Below are 22,569 nucleotides of genomic sequence, written 5' to 3' on the forward strand. Positions count from 1 at the left end.
GAGTGCTGTCTGCGGGTGGGTTGGTTGTGCGATAATGTTCGGCATATGTGTAAGGGGCATTATGTGTGTCATGTATAAATGCATTAATAATGTGCAAAATATGTGTAATGGGCATTATATGTGTCATGTGTATAAGGGCATTAATAATTTGCAACATATGTGTAAGGGGCATTATGTGTGTCATTATGTGTATGAAGGGCATTAATAAAGGTTGGCATAATGTGTAAGGGGCATTATAGTTATAAGGACATTAATAATGTGTGTCATGTGTAAGGGGCATTACTCTGTGGTATTATCAGGGGTGCCGAGAGAAAGGGGTAGGGGTACAAATTACCCAAAGTCTGATGGAAGGGCCCAGTGGGGGCCCCAGTCCCCCTCCCTTTAAGTGACAGCAGCTGCAGCTCTTCTCTGCCCAGCACCCACTGCTTTCTGCTGGGTTGCAGTGTGGCCATGGAGGTGCTTAATATACAATATTTTCTCAGGATTTATTTCTACGGGTATAATGTGAATAATGTGAGGAGTAATGTACATAAGGTAAAGTGGTACTACTGTGTGATGTAACGTGAATAAGGAACACCATCGCATGATATAATGTGAATATAGTTGCACTACTGTATGGCATAATTTAAATTGGGGGTACTATTGTGTGGCCATGCCCCTTCCCAGCAAGAACACACCCCTGTTTGGGCTGCGCACCGAATATGTGCACTGTTTCTATTTACAATATTGCGGGTAGGAGCACCAAAATGATGACTGCTATGATGAAGAGGGTTGATGGTGCTGGGAAAGGGGAGCAGGGTCAGAGGCGGAACTAGTGGTGGTGCTAGGGGGCATCAGCCAAAATCTTGCCTAGGGCGTCATTTAGGCTAGGGCCGGCTCTGCTCATTTTCAGAGGTCAGTGTCCTGTTTGTGTACACTGTGCAGCTTAGCCAGTGTCTGCACACCCTCAGTAATGCATACAGGGTGATGAGAGCCACATTGGGTAAAGAATAGGGTTTTGAAGCTTAGTTAGTGTCTGCACACCCTCAGTAATACATACAGGTACAGATTGCCTGTGACATGAGATGTGCTGCAGGCCAGTGTAATCTGTGTGTTGTACCACCTCACCTCACTTGACAATGGGGGCAATTTATTTCAGAATGATCATTTTTCTATACTTCTATCACCAGTTATAAATCACTTGTATAGCCCATTTGTCTGTATGTCAGAACTGCTAGCACTGCATTTTATTTGCATGTAATTGATATTGTAAATAGCCATTTACAGTTATGGAGTGGGCTACAAAAGCATGACATTAAAAAAAAAATTCTGATATGGTCCTGGTGACACAGCTCAACATTGGGATGTAGGAGGGTCCGTAGGAGCCAGGCACCTATCCTAAAGCTTTGGAGGGTAGGCTCCTCCCTCTGTATCCCAGACTCTTCAGTTCAAACTTGCAAAGCCACTGGAATACATTAATTCAGTACAAACGCCTGCACATATTATATGCACAATCTAAAAAAAAAAAATTAACTTTTCAACCATATATAACATGAAACATCATGAACACTGGCATACTTACTGAGCGTAAGGGAGGGATCGCTGTGTCACCAGGACCATATCAGAGAAAGGGATTTGAACGGTAAGTTCTTACAAAAAACCCTTTTTCTCTTTCAATGGTCCTGGTGACACAGCTCAACATTGGGACATTCCAGAGCCGGTCCTTTGGGTGGGTACGCTCAGGTCTGCAGCTCTCATCACTGCTCGGCCGAATGATGCGTCCTCCGACGCGAACTCATGGAACCTATAGAATTTGGCAAAAGTGTGAACAGATGACCAAGTGGCGGCCCTGCAAACTTGCTCAGCTGTAGCCCCATGACGAACCGCCCAAGAGGTGGCGACCGATCTGGTGGTATGCGTGTTGATCCTGGCCGGAACAGGCCTACCAACCTTAGTATATGCAAAAGCAATGACAGAACGCAACCACCTAGCAATCGTCTGCTTAGAAGCAGGCCAACCAATCTTGTGCCCATCATACAAGACTAGCAAGGTATCAGTCTTCCTGACACCTTTCACCCTGTCCACATAAATACGCAAGGCGCGCACAACATCCAAATTCCGCAATTTGTCCCTTTTTCTTGAACCCTCTGGGGGTTGAAACACAGGTAGAACTATCTCCTGGTTCAAATGAAAAGCAGAAACTACTTTTGGAAAAAATTGAGGAACTGTTCGAAGAACAGCTCTGTCATCATGGAAAATAAGGAAGGGAGACTTGCAGGACAATGCTCCCAATTCCGAAACCCTCTTTGCAGAGGCAACGGGCAATAAAAAAAACTAACTTCCATGTAAGGAACTTAAAGTCAGCCGACCTTAACACCTCAAAGGGCACCCTTTGGAGACACTCCAGTACCAGTGATAAGTCCCAGGGAGCCACTGGTTGCTTGTAGGGAGGTTTCAATCTGGAAACCCCTTGCAGGAAGGTCTGCACCTCCGGTAGAATCGCTATCCTCTTCTGGAAATAGATTGACAGAGCCGAGATCTGTACCTTGAGTGACTGAAGACTTAGACCAGACGAGAAACCATCCTGCAAGAACTCAAGTAACTTTGAAAGTCGAAATCAAGATGTATGCGATTTCTGCCTCTCACACCATCTAATATAGGTCTTCCAAACCCTATAATGGTTAGCCGAAGACACCGACTTCCTGGCCTTTACCATGGTATTCACCACAGCCTCTGAGAAACCCTTGCTTTTCAGGATGGTGGTCTCAATAGCCAAGCCGTCAAATTTAGCCGAGCTAAATCCAGGTGGAAGAACGGCCCTTGGCTTAACAGGTCTGACCTCTGAGGCAGACACTACGAGTCCACAGACAGTCTCTGAACACTCGAGTATCAGGACCTCCTTGGCCAATCTGGGGCTATTAGAATCACCGGAATTCCTTGGGACTGGATTTTTTTCAGAACTCTCGCCAGCATTGGAAACGGCGGGAAAACATAAAGTAGATTCCTCTACCAGGGGATAGTCATTGCACCCACCACTTCGGCCAAAGGATCTCTTGTCCTGGCATAAAACCTGGGTACTTGATGATTGAACCTGGATGCCATAAATGGATCCACATCCGGAGTTCCCCACCTCACTGTAATCTGGTGGAATATCTGTGGGAGTAACTTTAAGAGAGAAGAGAGTTGCGCTGAGGATGCACACCAAAAGAAGGAGGATATTTTACAAGAGAGAAAATGGTCCTTAAATTTTAAAACTTATACTTTTATTGATATTTATTAAAAAGAAGAAAGAGCAGACCTGTGTAGATTTTTTAACATATACAGGGTGATCTTCTTCTGTGCCGTGTGAAATATTTGAGAGGTTAAGACTTTTACATACATACAACATATATTGTGTTTGTGCAAATGCACAGGAAAAGATAGAAGTGTTAGAAGGGATTAAAATAAATTTCCCTTTGGCTGGCTACTCTTGATGCTGTGATTTTAATTCAAGTCCTCACAGGAAGGAAGGTTTATTTTGTTTCATCACCACTTAGATTAATTGTATCCTGTATTATATTTTGGGTGATTTATTTCCACGTATGAATACGTTGGATTGTTGGATCTTGCTTTTATCTGGCAGGTATTTATTTCAGGGTTATATGCATTATTTAGGTTTTGTTTTATACACATGAAGGTGACACATTAAGTGTATGTGTCTCTTACGGTTTGTATCAGGTTTCAAACCCTTATGAGTCGGATACTCGGGATAATTTCTCCAGATAGTTGTTATCAAACTAATTTTCTGGTTCCCTCTGAGTATTTTATTATAATTGTTGCCATCTAGTGGCTGTTTTTGATTAATGCATATGAGTATAACTGTTTTCCAGTTATCCTAGATCCCTGCTGTGTCTCTCTCCCAATTTTTAACTCTCTCTCACTGAGCTATTTTTTGGGGAGCTGACAGATTTATTCCACACTTTTGTGTTGTGCTGATCCCAGGGGATGTCTGTGCACTCACCCTCCTCTCCAGATTCAACAGCAAGCAAAGGCACCGAATAAGACCTTTTAGGTCACTATCAAATCTGTCCAGCAAATCATTAAATCTGCTGATCCCTTTTGCAGTATCCTGCATGACCTGTAAGAATCCAGGATCTGCTTGGGTCAGAGGCAAGGAGCCAGAGGACTGCTGAGAGGATGACATAGGTCTAGGAGAAGATGCCAAAACATCACTTTGCCTGTCCAACAATTGCACTAAGGCATTCACAGACCTGCCCAGGGCACTGGCCCACGCAGGCTCCAATTGCTCTACCCTCTGGGGTTCACTCCCCATGGGTCTCACAGCAGCGCAAGTAATACACAAGCCCCCCTTGGCCATCTGCTCAGGTGCAAATTTTAGTGTACAAACACTACATGCGCACAATGCATTAAGGGCTCCCTCCCCCAAAGCCACAGACTTCTGCTCAGACATGATGTAAAAAACAGTCACAGTGCACAATGTACAGGCGTTATATACAAAGCCAATGCACAACAGTCACTTATCTGTCTGAAGCTTCTCCAAGGAGTGGGGAGAACGATGCCCAGGAAATCCAAAACACTCTGCCAGGATCTGTAAGCCAGCTCAGCTCCTACTGCAAGCGTCCTCCGTGACTTCTGGCGCCAACCACCCCCAGACAGCCGCTCCCACTGTAAGATTTCCAAGTTCCGGTGTCTCCCCCTCTGCTGGGGACCACTTGGAATGTGCCTGTAACACGCTGCTGTCATCTCTAACAGGAGCTCAGCGTGTAAGCTCCGCGTAAAATGGCCGCCGCCATAACGGAGCGCCTGTCCCCCATGACCCCCACCTAGCGTGAAGCCGGCTTCAGTGCGCTCTGGAGCCCAGGCAGCTTCTTAACAGAAGCTGTAAGCGCCGCACAGGGAGACCACACAGTGTCTCCCCTGTGCACAGTGAGCTGACAGGACGCGCTTCTGTCAGCTCCTGCTGCGCTGTCAGTGTGAGGATTCAGTGAGAATCCTCACACTGTGCCTACCTAGCTAGTGTAAAAGATAATAAAATCAAAAACACCTAACTAACTCTAATCCTTCGGCTGCCCCTATAGCCCTTTAGAATAGCACCCACTCCAGTGGGCACCTAACACGAACTGAAGAGTCTGGGATGCAGAGGGAGGAGCCTACCCTCTAAAAGCTTTAGGATAGGTGCCTGGCTCCTACGGACCCTCCTACATCCCAATGTTGATCTGTGTCACCAGGACCATTGAAAGAGAAAAAATATTAATCAAAACAATCCAGCATCTTTGGCGCCATTTCAAGCAGTTTTTGCTCCTTCTGCCCTACCCGGTGCCTGCCTCCTGCCCTGCTCGCCCGGTCCCTGCTGCCAAGCGTCTCTAAATTGCTGCTGCTCGGTCCGGCTTCCAGGCAGCCAGAGAGTGAATCTCTCTGGCTTCTGCTGACGCCCTGCTGTGCTGTATTTATCTTTATCTGTATATATATTTCAGCATCTTATATAGCGCAGCAGATTCCGTTACAGTGTCTTATATAGCGCAGCAGATTCTGTTACAGTGTCTTATATAGCGCAGCAGATTCCATTACAGGTTGTTAGATAGCGCAGCAGATTCTGTTACAGCGTCTTATACAGCACAGCAGATTCCGTTACAGTGTTTTATACAGAGCAGCAGATGCCGTTACAGCTTCTTATATAGCGCAGCAGATTCCGTTACAGTGTCTTATATAGCGCAGCAGATTCCGTTACAGTGTCTTATATAGCGCAGCAGATTCCGTTACAGCGTCTTATATAGCGCAGCAGATTCCGTTACAGCGTCTTATATAGCGCAGCAGATGCCGTTACAGTTTCTTATATAGCGCAGCAGATGCCGTTACAGCGTCTTATATAGCGCAGCAGATGCCGTTACAGCGTCTTATATAGCGCAGAAGATGCCGTTACAGCGTCTTATATAGCGCAGAAGATTCCGTTACAGCGTCTTATATAGCGCCGCAGATTCCGTTACAGCGTCTTATATAGCGCAGCAGATTCCATTACAACGTCTTATATAGCGCAGCAGATTCCGTTACAGTGTCTTATACAGAGCAGCAGATTCCGTTACAGTGTCTTATATAGCTGCAGCAGATACCGTTACAGTGTCTTATATAGCGCAGCAGATTCCGTTACAGTGTCTTATACAGAGCAGCAGATTCCATTACAGCGTCTTATATAGCGCAGCAGATGCCGTTACCGTGTCTTATACAGAGCAGCAGATTCCATTACAGTGTCTTATATAGCGCAGCAGATTCCGTTACAGTGTCTTATATAGCGCAGCAGATTCTGTTACAGTGTCTTATATAGCGCAGCAGATTCCGTTACAGCGTCTTACATAGCGCAGCAGATTCCGTTACAGCGTCTTACATAGCGCAGCAGATTCCGTTACAGCGTCTTATATAGTGCAGCAGATTCCGTTACAGTGTCTTATATAGCGCAGCAGGTTCCGTTACAGCGTCTTATATAGTGCAGCAGATTCCATTACAGCGTCTTATACAGCGCAGCAGATTCTATTACAGCGTCTTATATAGTGCAGCAGATTCCGTTACAGTGTCTTATATAGTGTCTTATTTTTAAAAAATAAAATTATTTTCAAATGTAACATGCCCACACATGTTAGCCACGCCCCCAACTCATTACCGGGGAGGGCGCGAAATATGCCCTTGCTCCGGGCACCATGGCACCTAGCTACACCGCTGGTCCCCCATCCTCCCCCTCCCTGCTGCACCTCTGATAAGTCTGTGTTCTCAGCCTGAGTAGAGGGTGAGATTAGTGCAGCAGTCCCCCGTCCTCCACCTCCCTGCACCTCTGATAAGTCTGTGTTCTCAGCAAGAGTACAGGGTGAGATTAGTGCAGCAGTCCCTTGTCCTCCCCCTCCCTGCTGCTGCTGCACCTCTGATAAGTCTGTGTTCTCAGCCCGAGTACAGGGTGAGATTAGTGCAGCAGTCCCCCATCCTCCCCCTCCCTGTTGCTGCTGCACCTCTGATAAGTCTGTGTTCTCAGCCCGAGTACAGGGTGAGATTAGTGCAGCAGTCCCCGTCCTCCCCCTCCCTGCTGCTGCTGCACCTCTGATAAGTCTGTGTTCTCAGCCCGAGTACAGGGTGAGATTAGTGCAGCAGTCCCCCCCCCTCCCTGCTGCTGCTGCACCTCTGATAAGTCTGTGTTCTCAGCCCGAGTACAGGGTGAGATTAGTGCAGCAGTCCCCGTCCTCCCCCTCCCTGCTGCTGCTTCTGCTGCACCTCTGATAAGTCTGTGTTCTCAGCCCGAGTACAGGGTGAGATTAGTGCAGCAGTCCCCGTCCTCCCCCTCCCTGCTGCTGCTGCACCTCTGATAAGTCTGTGTCCTCAGCCCGAGTACAGGGTGAGATTAGTGCAGCAGTCCCCTGTCCTCCCCCTCCCTGCTGCTGCTGCACCTCTGATAAGTCTGTGTTCTCAGCCCGAGTACAGGGTGAGATTAGTGCAGCAGTCCCCCGTACTCCTCCTCCCTGCTGCTGCTGCTGCACCTCTGATAAGTCTGTGTTCTCAGCCTGAGTAGAGGGTGAGATTAGTGCAGCAGTCCCCGTCCTCCCCCTCCCTGCTGCTGAGGAATGTACAGCAGCACACAGAGCACGGCCAGAGCAGCCCCGGCTTCCGTGTGAGCTAAGTAACTATAAGGAAGCCCAGGGGAACATGTGAGGGCTGAGTGGCTGCTGATGTACAGGCTGCTGCAGCACACATACACATACCTGCTTCTATCCGTCACCCGGGTCCCTGCAGAGATCAGGCAGCACACCATACAGCAGCTACAGGTAGCAGTAAGCAGTGAGCACTACCCTGCTGCTTGCAGACCCACCCATCTGATCCCTGCACAGCAAATCACGAGCCAGCTTTGTTCTGCAGCATCCAATCCGCTGCTGGCTCTGAGAACAAGGCAACAAGCACAAAAACAAGCTGATTGGGGAAAATCCAAGCAGAATTATAAGAACAATTGGCAGCCCTGGTGCACTTTTTGTGGGTTACTGCTATCATTGCACTTCCTGTCTGTGTCAGTGCCTACCCCCTTTCTATTCCTAGAAAGGTATATATGGCGATGCTCCGGTGGCCATTTTAACTAAGGGCAAATCCCTGCTGGCTATATACTTTTTGCCCACAGTTCAGTCTCATACTACGGAAGGTAACGACAGTTTTCAGCTTAATATTCAACTCATTATGTACTACAAATACACTTTAAGAAAGGCACATTACATAATATATCACTAAGTCTTAGTTATATGCATTTATTTAATTATTACAGATTAATAAACTGTCTGCAGGTTAATATATTTATTTTTATTTCTCCCACTATATCCTTAATATTACATGTGTATATAAATTTAGTTTTTATATTGAGATATGTGGGCTTAGATCTAATAAACATATTTATCAGATTTAGGCTGAAGGTATTGGCAGAGAGAGAGACTGACTGCAAATCTCTAGTGCACCAGCAGCAGGCTTATCATCTAGATTAGAGATGTGCAGACTCGGATTCCGGAGATCCGAGCCCCCACGGACGTCATCATTCCAAGCCCGGTTCCGAGCAGCGCTGGAAGATTCCCGCCTGACTCGGGTCCATCCGCGTGGGCAGAACTTCATCCCCTGGCGCCGGATTTCGTGAGGCTTTAAATAGCGGCTGCCGCACCCGCCATCTTCACTCCAGTCTAGTAGTGGGTTGGGAGAGGGTGTGTTGGTGCTGCTGCTGGGGCTTAAACTTGAGGTTGACCTTGAACACAATATTTTTTATTCGCTGGGGCTGTCTCTCAGTGCTGCTGTGTAGTCTAACTGTGTACTTGTAGTACTACTGTCTCCTCTGTCCGGTCTACCTCTGGTGTACTGTGCTGTAATTATTCTATTCGCTGGGGCTGTCTCCCTCAGTGCTGCTGTGTACTCTGTTCTCCTCTCTGCTTAGGGTGGGCTCTCCCTAGCAAAGAGGACAGTGTACTTGTAGTACTACTGTCTCCTCTGTGCGCAGTGGCGTAGCTTGGTTTGCGGCGCCCCCCCCCCCCCCCCCCCCCCCCCGCCGTTAATGGGGGGGGCGCCTCCCCGCTGCCCCCCCCCCCCGGCTCCCCTCCTGGCTTCAATTAATTCTATGCAGACGGACCACGATAAAATGGCCTTCCCCATACCACAGACAGTTTCAGAGAACTGTCTGCTTCATGGGGCAGCCATTTTATCATGGTCCGTCTCCATAGAATTGGTTGAAGCCAGGAGGGGAGCCGAGACGCGCAGACAGGTAAGCCTGCGGGAGATGGGGGGGCGGAGGCATTACTATAGCACCGCAGCCCCCCGGCGCCCCCACATGCACAGCGCCCCCCCGCGACCGTGGGGGCTGTGGTGCTATAGTTACGCCCCTGTCTGTGCGGCCTACCTCTGTTGTGCTGTGCTGTAATTATTTTATTCGCTGGGGCTGTCTCCCTCAGTCATACCTCCCAACAGTCCCGATTTTATCGGGACAGTCCCGATTGTCAGGGCCTGTCCCGACGTCCCACCCGCGGGCGCCAGTGTCCCGCGGTGTGGGGGGGCTGTTGGGAGTCCCCCCTGTCAGCTGCTAAGCAGCGGGGAATAAACGCATCCAGGGGACTGGGGGCATGGCTAGAGGCTCATAGAGCCTCTGGGTCATGCCCCCATAGCGGCAAAATGGGGGCGTGGCCTCACGGAAGAGCCGCGAGTATAGACCACGCCCCAAATTAGGCCACGCCCCCCGAAAATTTCAACGCGTCTCCGGCGCGCAGGAGCTTCGTCCCTCCTGTAGACCTTCAAAAGTTGGGAGGTATGCTCAGTGCTGCTGTGTACTCTGTTCTCCTCTCTGCTTAGGGTAGGCTCTCCCTAGCAAGGAGGACAGTCTAACTGTGTACTTGTAGTACTACTGTCTCCTCTGTGCTGGGGCCTACCTCTGGTGCTGTGTATATAGTCCACTGGTGCCTTTGAGAAAGTTGCCAGAACGCAACGAAACGCGTCAGGTAGCCCTTGTCTGCACTTTGTGAACATCTCTTTGGATACCCACCATCACCCCTTGAACCAGCTACCAACTTCTCTTTCCATGGACCCAGCACCGTGCTAAATATTCTCAACCTGGATGTACAAATTTTTGGGATTCAGTACCTGCTTACAATTTGGAGCCTCTCATCCGAGCAGTGAGGTATTATACATCTTGCCCACCAGTGGAAACAGAGACCAAGGCCTCCAGCAGGATCAAGTCATTTTGGATTCCCTCCAGCTGCCCCCCCCCCTCTGTCCCCCTCCAACTTGGGGACCATCCAATTCCATTGAGAAGGTAGCAGAACTTGGAACAAGCGGGACTCACTTAAGTATCCAACACAATTACATTCTTTGACATAGTGGTTTACTGTATGCCATATTTCCTACAAGTGCAATAATTTTTAATAATGTGTATCTACATCGAATATGTTTTGATTAAATAAATGTATTTTTATATTTTGTGATACTCAATTGATCCAATTTTTATTTAGTATTTAGTTAATTTTAGGGAAACTCAATCCCTTTGGCGCTCTACACTACTTTTTGTCTTTTCTGTGTAGTCCACTGGTGCTGCCTGCATTGAATCTGCCAGTATTATTTACTCAGTCCACTATTGCCACTGGCAGTGCTACTGCCTAAGTGTACTTACCTAGTACATCTACATACTAGGCTGATATATATAATTTAATAAGAAAAAATCATTCTTGTGCTGCGTGGGACTGTAAAAAATAATTCCATGCTGCTGGTGCACTGACATGTGCCACTGAGTGCCAAGCAGTACCTACTGTAATAATAAAATTAATTATTATAAATTCTGGTGGTGCATATAGTAGTCCATAACTCCCAACTTCTTGTGAGCCGCAAAAGTCCGGGGGCATGGCCTAATTTTGGGGGCGTGGCCTATACTCGCGGCTCCCCTGCGAGGCCACGCCCCCCATTTTGATGATATGATGGGGGCCCCCCCGTTTTGATGCTATGGGGGCATGACCCAGAGGCTCTGTGAGCCTCTAGCCATGCCCCCAGCCCCCTGACCACTTCTCACCAGCCGACAGGGGGGACTCCCAACAGCCCACCCCTCGCCGCGGGACACTGCCGGCCACGGGAGGGACGCAGGAATGTCCCCGAAAACCGGGACATTCCCGCAGTTTTCGGGACTGTTGGGAGGTATGTAGTCTGCTACTGCTGTAACTACCTTTTGTGGCGGCCACTGGCAATGCTACTGCCTACCTACCTAGTAGTTTATTTTCTCTACCTACTAGGCTGCTATATTATTAATTTAATTATATATAGTTCACTGGTGCTGCCTGCACTGAATACTGTGAATAGAGGTTGCCAGTATTATTTACTCAGTCCACTGTTGCCACTGGCAGTGCTACTGCCTAAGTGTACCTACCTAGTAGCACAACTACATACTAGGCTGCTATATCTAATTTAATTAAAAAAATAATACTTGTGCTGCGTGGGACTGTAAAAAATAATTCCATGTTGCTGGTGCACTGACGTGTGCCACTGAGTGCCACTGCCAAGCAGTACCTAATAATAAAATTAATTATTATAAATTCTGCTGGTGCACATACAAGTATTGCTGACGTATCTACCCGTCTTGTGCCTAGTACTGTATTATCTACCTGTCTGGTGCCTAGTACTGTCTTATCTACCTGTCTGGTGCCTAGTACTGTCTTATCTACCTGTCTGGTGCCTAGTACTGCCATATCTACCTGTCTGGTCTGGGGCCCACTGCCTAATTTTGGCGTATCTCTACCTGTCTGGTCTGGGGCTCACTGCCTAATACTGCCATATCTACCTGTCTGGTCTGAGGCCCACTGCCTAATTCTGGCGTATCTCTACCTGTCTGGTCTGGGGCTCACTGCCTAATACTGCCGTATCTACCATCTGGTCTGGGGCTCACTGCCTAATACTGCTGTATCTACCGTCTGGTCTGGGGCTCACTGCCTAATACTGCCGTATCTACCATCTGGTCTGGGGCTCACTGCCTAATACTGCTGTATCTACCGTCTGGTCTGGGGCTCACTGCCTAATACTGCCATATCTACCTGTGTGGTCTGGGGCTCACTGCCTAATACTGCCGTATCTACCTGTGTGGTCTGGGGCTCACTGCCTAATACTGCCGTAACTGCCGTATCTACCATCTGGTCTGGGGCTCACTGCCTAATACTGCCGTATCTACCGTCTGGTCTGGGGCTCACTGCCTAATACTGCCATATCTACCTGTGTGGTCTGGGGCTCACTGCCTAATACTGCTGTATCTACCTGTGTGGTCTGGGGCTCACTGCCTAATACTGCCGTATCTACCTGTCTGGTCTGGGGCTCACTGCCTAATACTGCCGTAACTGCCGTATCTACCATCTGGTCTGGGGCTCACTGCCTAATACTGCCGTATCTACCGTCTGGTCTGGGGCTCACTGCCTAATACTGCTGTATCTACCGTCTGGTCTGGGGCTCACTGCCTAATACTGCCATATCTACCTGTGTGGTCTGGGGCTCACTGCCTAATACTGCTGTATCTACCTGTGTGGTCTGGGGCTCACTGCCTAATACTGCTGTATCTACCTGTGTGGTCTGGGGCTCACTGCCTAATACTGCCGTATCTACCATCTGGTCTGGGGCTCACTGCCTAATACTGCCGTATCTACCGTCTGGTCTGGGGCTCACAGCCTAATACTGCCATATCTACCGGTGTGGTCTGGGGCTCACTGCCTAATACTGCCGTATCTACCTGTGTGGTCTGGGGCTCACTGCCTAATACTGCCGTATCTACCTGTCTGGTCTGGGGCCCACTGCCAATTACTGCCATATCTACCTATATTTACCAGGTTGAACTAGATGGACGCAAGTCTTTTTTCAGCCTTACCTACTATGTAACTATGTAACCTGTCTGATCTGGGGCCCACTGCCTATTACTGCCGTATCTACCTGTCTGGTCTGGGGCCCACTGCCTAATACTGTCTTGTCTACTGTCTGGTGCCTAGTACTGCCGTATCTACCTGTCTGGTGCTTAGTACTGCCGTATCTACCTGTCTGGTCTGGGCCCACTGCCTAATACTTCCGTATCTACCGGTCTGGTCTAGGGCCCACTGCCTAATACTGTTGTATCTACTGTGTGGTGCCTAGTACTGCCATATCTACTTGTCTGGTGCCTAGTACTGCCGTATCTACTGGTCTGGGGCCCATTGCCTAATACTGCGATATCTACCTGTCTGGTCTGGGGTCCACTGCCTAATACTGCCGTATCTACATGTCTGGTCTGTCGCCCACTGCCTAATACTGCCATATCTACCTCTGTGGTCTGGGGCTCACTGCCTAATACTGCCGTATCTACCTGTCTGGTCTGGGGCCCACTGCCTAATACTGCCGTATCTACCGGTCTGGTCTGGGGCCTACTGCCTAATACTGTTGTATCTACTGTCTGGTGCCTAGTACTGCCGTATCTACCTGTCTGGTCTGGGGCCCATTGCCTAATACTGCCATATCTACCTGTCTGGTCTGGGGCTCACTGCCTAATACTGCCGTTTCTACATGTCTGGTCTGGGGCTCACTGCCTAATACTGCCGTATCTACCGGTCTGGTCTGGGGCCCACTGCCTAATACTTCCGTATCTACCGGTCTGGTCTGGGGCCCACTGCCTAATACTTCCGTATCTACATGTCTGGTCTGTCGCCCACTGCCTAATACTGCCATATCTACCTCTGTGGTCTGGGGCTCACTGCCTAATACTGCCGTATCTACCTGTCTGGTCTGGGGCCCACTGCCTAATACTGCCGTATCTACCGGTCTGGTCTGGGGCCTACTGCCTAATACTGTTGTATCTACTGTCTGGTGCCTAGTACTGCCGTATCTACCTGTCTGGTCTGGGGCCCATTGCCTAATACTGCCATATCTACCTGTCTGGTCTGGGGCTCACTGCCTAATACTGCCGTTTCTACATGTCTGGTCTGGGGCTCACTGCCTAATACTGCCGTATCTACCGGTCTGGTCTGGGGCCCACTGCCTAATACTTCCGTATCTACCGGTCTGGTCTGGGGCCCACTGCCTAATACTTCCGTATCTACCGGTCTGGTCTGGGGCCCACTGCCTAATACTGTTGTATCTACTGTGTGGTGCCTAGTACTGCCGTATCTACCTGTCTGGTGCCTAGTAGTGCCGTATCTACCTGGATGGTCTGGGGCCCACTGCCTAATACTGCCGTATATACCGGTCTGGTCTGGGGCCTACTGCCTAATACTGTTGTATCTACTGTCTGGTGCCTAGTACTGCCGTATCTACCTGTCTGGTGCCTAGTACTGCCGTATCGACCTGTCTGGTCTGGGGCCCACTGCCTAATACTGCCGTATCTACATGTCTGGTCTGGGACTCACTGCCTAATACTGCCGTATCTACCTGTCTAGTCTGGGGCCCACTGCCTAATACTGCCATATCTACCTGTCTGGTCTGGGGCCCACTGCCTAATACTGTCGTGTCTAGTGCCTAATACTGCCATATCTACCTGTCTGGTGTGGGGCCCGCTGCCTAATACTGTCGTGTCTACGGTCTGGTGCCTAGTACTGCCGTATCTACCTGTCTGGTCTGGGGCCCACTGCCTAATACTGCCGTATCTACCTTTCTGGTCTGGGGCCCACTGCCTAATACTGTTGTATCTACTGTCTGGTGCCTAGTACTGCCGTATCTACCTGTCTGGTCTGGGGCCCATTGCCTAATACTGTCGTATCTACATGTCTGGTCTGGGGCCCACTGCCTAATACTGTTGTATCTACTGTCTGGTGCCTAGTACTGCCGTATCTACCTGTCTGGTGCCTAGTACTGCTGTATCTACCTGTCTGGTCTGGGGCCCATTGCCTAATACTGCCATATATACCTGTCTGGTCTGGGGCCCACTGCCTAATACTGCCGTATCTACCTGTCTGGTCTGGGGCCCACTGCCTAATACTGCCATATCTATCTGTCTGGTCTGGGGCCCACTGCCTAATACTGTCGTGTCTACGGTCTGGTGCCTAGTACTTCCGTATCTACCCGTCTGGTCTGGGGCCCACTGCCTAATACTGCCGTATCTACCGTCTGGTCTGGGGCCCACTGCCTAATACTGTTGTATCTACTGTCTGGTGCCTAGTACTGCCATATCTACCTGTCTGGTCTGGGGCCCATTGCCTAATACTGCCATATCTATCTGTCTGGTCTGGGGCCCACTGCCTAATACTGTCGTATCTACATGTCTGGTCTGGGGCCCACTGCCTAATACTGTTGTATCTACTGTCTGGTGCCTAGTACTGCCGTATCTACCTGTCTGGTGCCTAGTATTGCTGTATCTACCTGTCTGGTCTGGGGCCCATTGCCTAATACTGCCATATATACCTGTCTGGTCTGGGGCCCACTGCCTAATACTGCCGTATCTACCTGTCTGGTCTGGGGCCCACTGCCTAATACTGCCATATCTATCTGTCTGGTCTGGGGCCCACTGCCTAATACTGTCGTGTCTACGGTCTGGTGCCTAGTACTTCCGTATCTACCTGTCTGGTCCGGGGCCCACTGCCTAATACTGCCGTATCTACCGTCTGGTCTGGGGCCCACTGCCTAATACTGTTGTATCTACTGTCTGGTGCCTAGTACTGCCGTATCTACCTGTCTGGTCTGGGGCCCATTGCCTAATACTGCCATATCTACATGTCTGGTCTGGGGCCCACTGCCTAATACTGCCGTATCTACCTGTCTGGTCTGGGGCCCACTGCTTAATACTGTCGTATCTACTGTCTGGTGCCTAGTACTGCTGTATCTACCTGTCTGGTGCCTAGTACTGCCGTATCTGTAATAACTGCCTGCTGGTGCATACCTACTGACTTATTTATTGCACTCTAATTGGCGCTGTCCTTTGACATAACTCCACAAAAATAATGGAGATCCAAAATATGGAGGTTAAAAAAAAAGGAAAGATGAAGATCCACTTCCTCATAGTTCTGAAGCTGCTGCCACTAGTCATGACACAGACGATGAAATGCCAACAACATCATCTGCCATGGCCAATGCCCAGTGTGAAAGCAGAGGGCATGTACAATTGAAACCAAAGTTCCGTATAAGGAATCAAAAAAGTAAATGTAAATCGTTGGAAGAGAAACTTAAATTTGGCAATATGCCATTTACCGGCTAAGGCCATGGCCTAAATTCATGACTAGTGGTGCAGCTTCACATGACGATGAAAGTCCTCCTCCTCTCCCCCCACCCAATAGGAAATTTGAGAGTTTGGCTGACACCAACTCAAAAAACTCGGAAAAAAACTCGGAAAATAAATCTGAAAAAAACAAACTCTGCCTTCTAAAGACAATATCCCAAATCCCCAAGGAGAGTCCTAGGGTGGGGATGGTTGTGATGCAAGACCTTCCCATCACTGTGCATGAAGAGGTGGCTCCTTCCACCATTTGCAGTACGCCCTCTGCATATGCTGGAAGGATCACCCACAGTCTAGTTCCAGATTTTATTAATGAAGATGATGTTGGACACCAGGAGGAGGATATTGATGTAGCTGGCACTGAGGAGGAAATTGACGAGGAGGATGTAGAGTTGGATTGCTTAAATGATGCACCGGGGGGATTGAGGCACCTGGGGGTGAAAAAGTTGTTGTCCATGGGAGGAAAAAGCCCATCGTCATGCCTGGACAAAGGACCAATAAATCCACCTCTACTGTCTGGAATTTTTTTTAATCGAATAGGGACAAAAAATGTATTGCCATTTGTAGCTTATGTAAAACTCCAATAAGCAGGGGTAAGGATCTTGCCCTCCTAGGGACAACCTCCCTTCGACATCACCTAAACAAGCTTCATAAATCATTGTTTAGTTCAGGAACTGCGGCTAGCAGTCCAGCGACACCTAAATCCCTTGGTCCACCTTTTGGATCCAAGCGCCTGAAAAGCACACCACCAACTCCCTCCTCATCAAATTCCTCCTCGATCCGGATAGGGGGGAGTCCTGCAGGCCATCTCACCTGCATGAATGACTCCATAGATTCTTCCAGAGGATCCTGCAGCGCTACGCCTACTACTACTGCCACTGCTGCTGTTGCTGCTCCTGGAAGTCAGTCATCATCCCAGAGGGGAAGTCGTAAGACCGCTATGTCTTTCACTAAGCAATTGACCATCCAACAGTCGTTTTCCATGATGATGAAATACGACAGCAGTCATCCTATGACAAATGGGATAACTGCAGCCTTGATAGCTATGTTGGTGTTAGACGTGCGTCCCGTGTCCGCCATCAATGGAGTGGGATTTAAATGGTTGATGGAGGTATTGTGTCCCCGGAACCAAATCCCGTCTAGATCTAAATCCAAATCCACTTCACTAGGCAGGCGATACCTGCGATGTACAGGGACATCAGAAAAAGTGTCCTCAGTGCCCTGAAAAATTAGGCCACTGTACACTTAACTATGGACATGTCGACAAGTGGATCAGGGCAAACTAAGGACTATATGACTAACAGCCCACTGGGTAGATGCATCGCCTTCTGCAGCAGCAGCAGCAGCATCTCCTGCATGCCAGCTCCTTCCAAGGCAGGCTACGCTGTGTATCACCGGTTTCAGGAAGAGGCACAACGCCAACAACTGAAGGAAATCATCTCCCAGTGGCTTACCCCTCTTAGACTCTCCTGGGGATTTGTGGTGTCGGACAATGCCAGTAACATTGTGCGGGCATTAAACTTCTGCAATTTCCAGCAAGTGCCATGTTTTGCCCACACAATAAATTTGGTGGTGCAGCATTTCTTAAAAAATTACAGGAGTGTGCAGGAGATTGCGGACACTATAGGCATTCTGCCACTGCCTGCCAAAGGCTGGAGCGGGAGCAAAAACTCCACAACCTGCCCTTCCATTGGCTTAAACAAGAGGGGGTGACGCGCTGGAACTCCACCCTCTATATGCTGCAGAGGATGGAGGAGCAGCAAAAGGCCATTCAAGCCTACATGGCCACCTACGACATAGGCAGAGGAGCGGGACTGCACCTGACTCAGGCACAGTAAAGGCTGATTTCAGTGTTGTGCAAGGTTCTCCAGCCAATTTGAACTAGCCACACGTGAAGTCAGTTCCGACACTGCCTGCATTAGTCAGGTGATTCCCCTGATCAGGCGGTTTCAAAAGCAGCTGGAGAAAGTGAAGGAGGAGTTAAAGCATAGCAATTCTGCAAAGCATGTCGCTATTGTGGATGAAGCCCTCCATACGCTTTGCCAGGATACGAGGGTGGTCAGTCTGTTACAATCAGAGGAATACATTTTGGCCACCGTGCTCAATCCTCGGTTTAAAGCGTATGTTGTGTCTCTGTTTCCGGCGGACACAAGTCTACAAAGGTGAAAAGACCTGCTGGTCAGGAGATTGTCATCTGAAGGGGACCGTGACACGGCCCCAGCTCCTCCTTCATTTTCTCCCCCACCTAAGCCTGTGAGGAAACAGCTGTGATTTCCCACACAACTTAGTGGTGTGGATGCAGGGCGGGCATAAGGAAATTTGTACACCTGGTCCGGACTCAAGGACCTGCTAACGATTGCTGACATGTCTACTGTCGGTGCATTGGATGCTGTCACCATTGAAAAAATGGTGGAGGATTACATTGGTGACAGCATCCAAGTAGACATGTCAGACAGTCCTTACCTGTACTGGCAGGAAAAAAAGGCAGTTTGGAAACCCCTGTACAAACTGGCTCTATTATACCTGAGTTGTCCCCCCTCCAGTGTGTACTCCGAAAGAGTATTTAGTGCATCTGGTCAGTGAGCGGCGAAGGAGGTTGCTTCCGAAAAATGTCGAGAAAATAATGTTTATAAAAATGAATGATCAATTATTCAATGAAGACCAGGAATTGCCTCCAGAGATTATAACGGGACCTGTGATTGTGGAGTCCAGTGGGGATGAATTGATAATCTCTGAGGGTGAGGAAGTACACATTGAAGGAGGCGAGGAATCAGAGGAGGAGGAGGATGATGAGTGACGATGACATCTTATCACTGTAGAGCCAGTTTATACAGGGAGATATTATGAATTGTTTTTTTTGTGTGGGGGGGCCCAAACAAACCAATCATTTCAGCCACAGTTTTGTAGGCCCTGTCGCTGAAATGTTTGGTTTGTTAAAGTGTGCATGTCCTATTTTCGCAACATAAGGGTGGGTGGGAGGGCCCAAGGACAATTCCATCTTGCATCACCATTCATTATTCCTACTGCTGAGAGTCATTCATATGTGGGACTTGTCTTTTCAATGCATACAACTGTTAGCATTCCACTAATGAGAGTAATTGACTGCTGCACCAATCGCTCACTGCTGCTCGGCTGGTCGCAGCTCTCACCCTGCATTAATGTGGGAGTCTGCCACTGCAGCTCTCACCGTTTTTTTTTGAGCCTTGATACTTTTATTGATGCTGTACTAGCCGACACCACTGCGTTGGCTATTGTTAGCGGGACTAGTGCATTTGGGTTTTTCCTGTAGTTGACCACCATCTCAACAGTTTTGGTGGGGTTTAGATCGAGGTTGTTGCTGCTGCACCACTTTGTCAGCTTCTCCACTGCATGCCAGTACGCGGTCTCATCACCATCCTTGATTAGGCCGATGATAGTGGTGTCATCAGCAAATTTGATGATTTTCACTGCAATCTGCATTCCAGTATCCCAGCAGCTGGAAAGTTTGGTCATTTCTCTTAGTTTTAACTCTGCTCATCATCAATCGTATATTCTCAGTCAACGAGGAATTGCTCAGAATAAGCCCATTCACATTTTTAGAAACATGGCTATCCACAGGTTGTTCAGTCTGCCATTTGAGATTGGGATCTTTCAGCATGGAGACAAACTGCACATCAGGGTCAGGATCAGACAAGGTATTAAACGGGGTTTCTACCATGAATTTCTCAAATAATCCCATTGGGCTGCAACAATCAATTTTCTTTGGTGAAACGGCAGAGTAAGTGGGATCCACGTGGTATTCCATCTCCTGACTTTCTTTAATGCCACACCGCTGTCTCCGGGGCTGTCACTCAGCACCAAAAAGCTGCATTAGTGGCCGCTTATCTGTCGCGTGGATACATGGTGACTTGAGTCCACAGGGTCTTCCTACTTCCCAAGATTAAATTTAATAATAATCAATAATAATCAATCCAGATAGGGGTCTTGTTAAATATTAAACTGACCAATCAGATACACACTCTCAGAACAACTCAGTGCGGCACAAAATAATAATCATAAAATTAAACAATCAGATCATTAAATTAATTAATAATAATCATAATCACAATCAAGCCAGATAGGGGTCTTGTTAAATATTAAACTGGACAAAACAGATACACACTCGCAGAACAACTTAGTGCGGCACGAAATGCCCACTGCTCCTCGGCTGCACTGTGTAAACAGTGCACAATCAAGCCAGATAGGGGTCTTGTTGGCTGCTTACCCATACATGTACGGTTAGGTAATAAGACCCCTAGGTTGCTGAATGCGATACATCTCCAACCCAGGGGTCCTAGAGAGGTGGAGGAACTCTTTCATCTGCCACCTTAAAATTTATTAGCCCCCTCCCCTCCACCCATTAGGCAATGATTTAAGAGATGACTGGTAATAAATTAATAATAATCACAAAATTAAACAATCAGATTACATCAGTTATTATTAATAATAATAATAATAATAATAATAATAATCACCACACAATCAAGCCAGATAGGGGTCTTGTTGGATGTTAAAGTGATCAAAACATTTACACACTTGCAGACAAACTCTGTGCTGCACAAAATGCCCATCGCTCCTTGGCTGCACATGGTAAACCGTGCACGATCAAGCCAGATAGGGGTTTTGGGGCCTAGTTTTTTAAACTGACATCCTGTCTGCCGCTGCAGTGCCACTCTTACATGAGCCACGTGTTTGTGCCGCACACTTGTGTGGCTTAGCATAGTTATCCATCTACCTCGGTGCAACCTTTTGCAATAAAAACAATATTATGAGGTGTTCAGAATAGACTGGAAATTAGTGGAAACGAATGTTATTGAGGTTAATATAGCGTAGGAGCAAAAAAATTCTGTGTTTTTATGCTTTTTAACAAAAAAATCAGAACCCAAAAAACAAAAAATCTAAATACAAAACGTTTAGGAGGTGTTTTGGCAAAACCGATTAGAACCCAAAACCTCAAGGTAATCAGAACCCAAAACACAAAAAGTGGCCGGTGCACAGCCCTAATCTAGATAGGGTTACCACCCGTCTGAGATTACTCCCCTCAGTCCGGTAATTAAGCCCAGAGTCCGGACGGGTGGTATTAATGGACTATACAATGTTCGGGAACTGCACCGCCAGATGCGAGGAGCTGAACCGGGACTCGGGTGAGATAGCCGTGGATCTGCTAGTTGGGCTGGCTAATCTGAGCTCGCGGTCTGGCAGCCAATTTGGAGTGGCAGTGGTGGCTCCTGATTGGCTGCCAGACCGTAAACTGGTGTGAGAATTGAAATAGCATGAACCTGCCAGGATACAGCCAGGCTCTAGACCACATGGGGAGGCTGTAATCTCCCCTTCCCCATGTCCCTGGTGAAAGCTATCACAGGGACACTCCTGGACAAGACACCCCCTGGATGGGACACTACAAGCTCCGGATTGCAGATTTTGATGTCCGGTCCGGCGGTCCAGGGTCTTGTCCAGTTCCGGTTTTTACATAGTCCTGAGAGAGAGAGACTGACTGCAAATCTCTGGTTCACCAGCAGCAGGTTTATCTCATCTAGATAGGGTTACCACCATCAAAGATTACTCCGCACAGTCCGGTAATTAAGCCCAGAGTCCAGACGTGTGGCGTTAACGGACTATACAATGTTTGGGAATCGCACCACCACTTGGAGTGTGAGATGAGAAGAGATGTAGCGGGACTAGGGAGAGTTAGCCGCGGACCTGCTAGTTGGGCTGGCTATTTCAAATCATGTGCCATCTTGTAAGCCAATCGGAGCTCGTGGTCTGGCAGCAAATTTGGAGTGGCAGTGGTGGCTCCTGATTGGCTGCCAGACTGTAAGCTGGTGTGAGAATTGAAATAGCACAAACCTGCCATGATACTGCCAGGCTATGCTTGCCTGGATGCCTGCCACCACACTGTCACATCACTCACTGCTCTTAAACTCCCCCTTGGCAACAAGCATTGATTATACTCCCCCTTGTCAACATGTATTCCACTCCCCCATAGAAATGAGCATTCCACTCCCCCATGCAATGAGCATTCCACTTCCCCATGGCAACAAGCATTTCACTACCCTGTGGCAGCGGTCATGTAATCCCCGTTGCATCAAGCATGAAGGCCCTTGCATGGATCAACAAACCCCTAGCAATTAACATGTAGGTAAGCGGCACTTATGTTATATAATATATAATAGCCATTATGGTGTGTGGTATAATATATAATGGGCATCACGGTGTGTTGCATAATGTGTAATGGGCATCACAGTGCAGCATAATGTGTATTGGGTTTCACTACGTGTTGAATAATGTGTAAATCGTCATCACTAGAGACAGGATTATATGCAACATAAAAAGCTTGAAATATGCATGCAAATATGCACGAAAAATACTTAAAATATGCATGAAAAGTGTTT

General features: G+C 48.3%; 1 protein-coding gene across 5 annotated transcripts in view; it reads right to left on the reverse strand.

Annotated features, from left to right (window-relative positions):
* The window catches only part of LOC146076009 (uncharacterized), a 47,520-nt gene that overhangs the window by 8,874 nt on the left and 16,077 nt on the right, over positions 1-22,569 (reverse strand). Inside the window, exon 1 of one of the 5 annotated variants that reach the window (XM_083185771.1) lies at positions 7,716-8,272. The exons of the other annotated variants lie outside the window; for them this stretch is intronic. The gene's annotated coding sequence lies outside the window, so the exon portion shown is untranslated. Of the gene's footprint in view, positions 1-7,715; positions 8,273-22,569 lie in introns of those variants that run through there. 5 annotated transcript variants of the gene reach the window in all.

The sequence above is a fragment of the Crinia signifera genome, chromosome 4 (assembly GCF_055691185.1).
Source record: "Crinia signifera chromosome 4, ASM5569118v1, whole genome shotgun sequence".
Classification (NCBI taxonomy): Eukaryota; Metazoa; Chordata; class Amphibia; order Anura; family Myobatrachidae; genus Crinia; species Crinia signifera.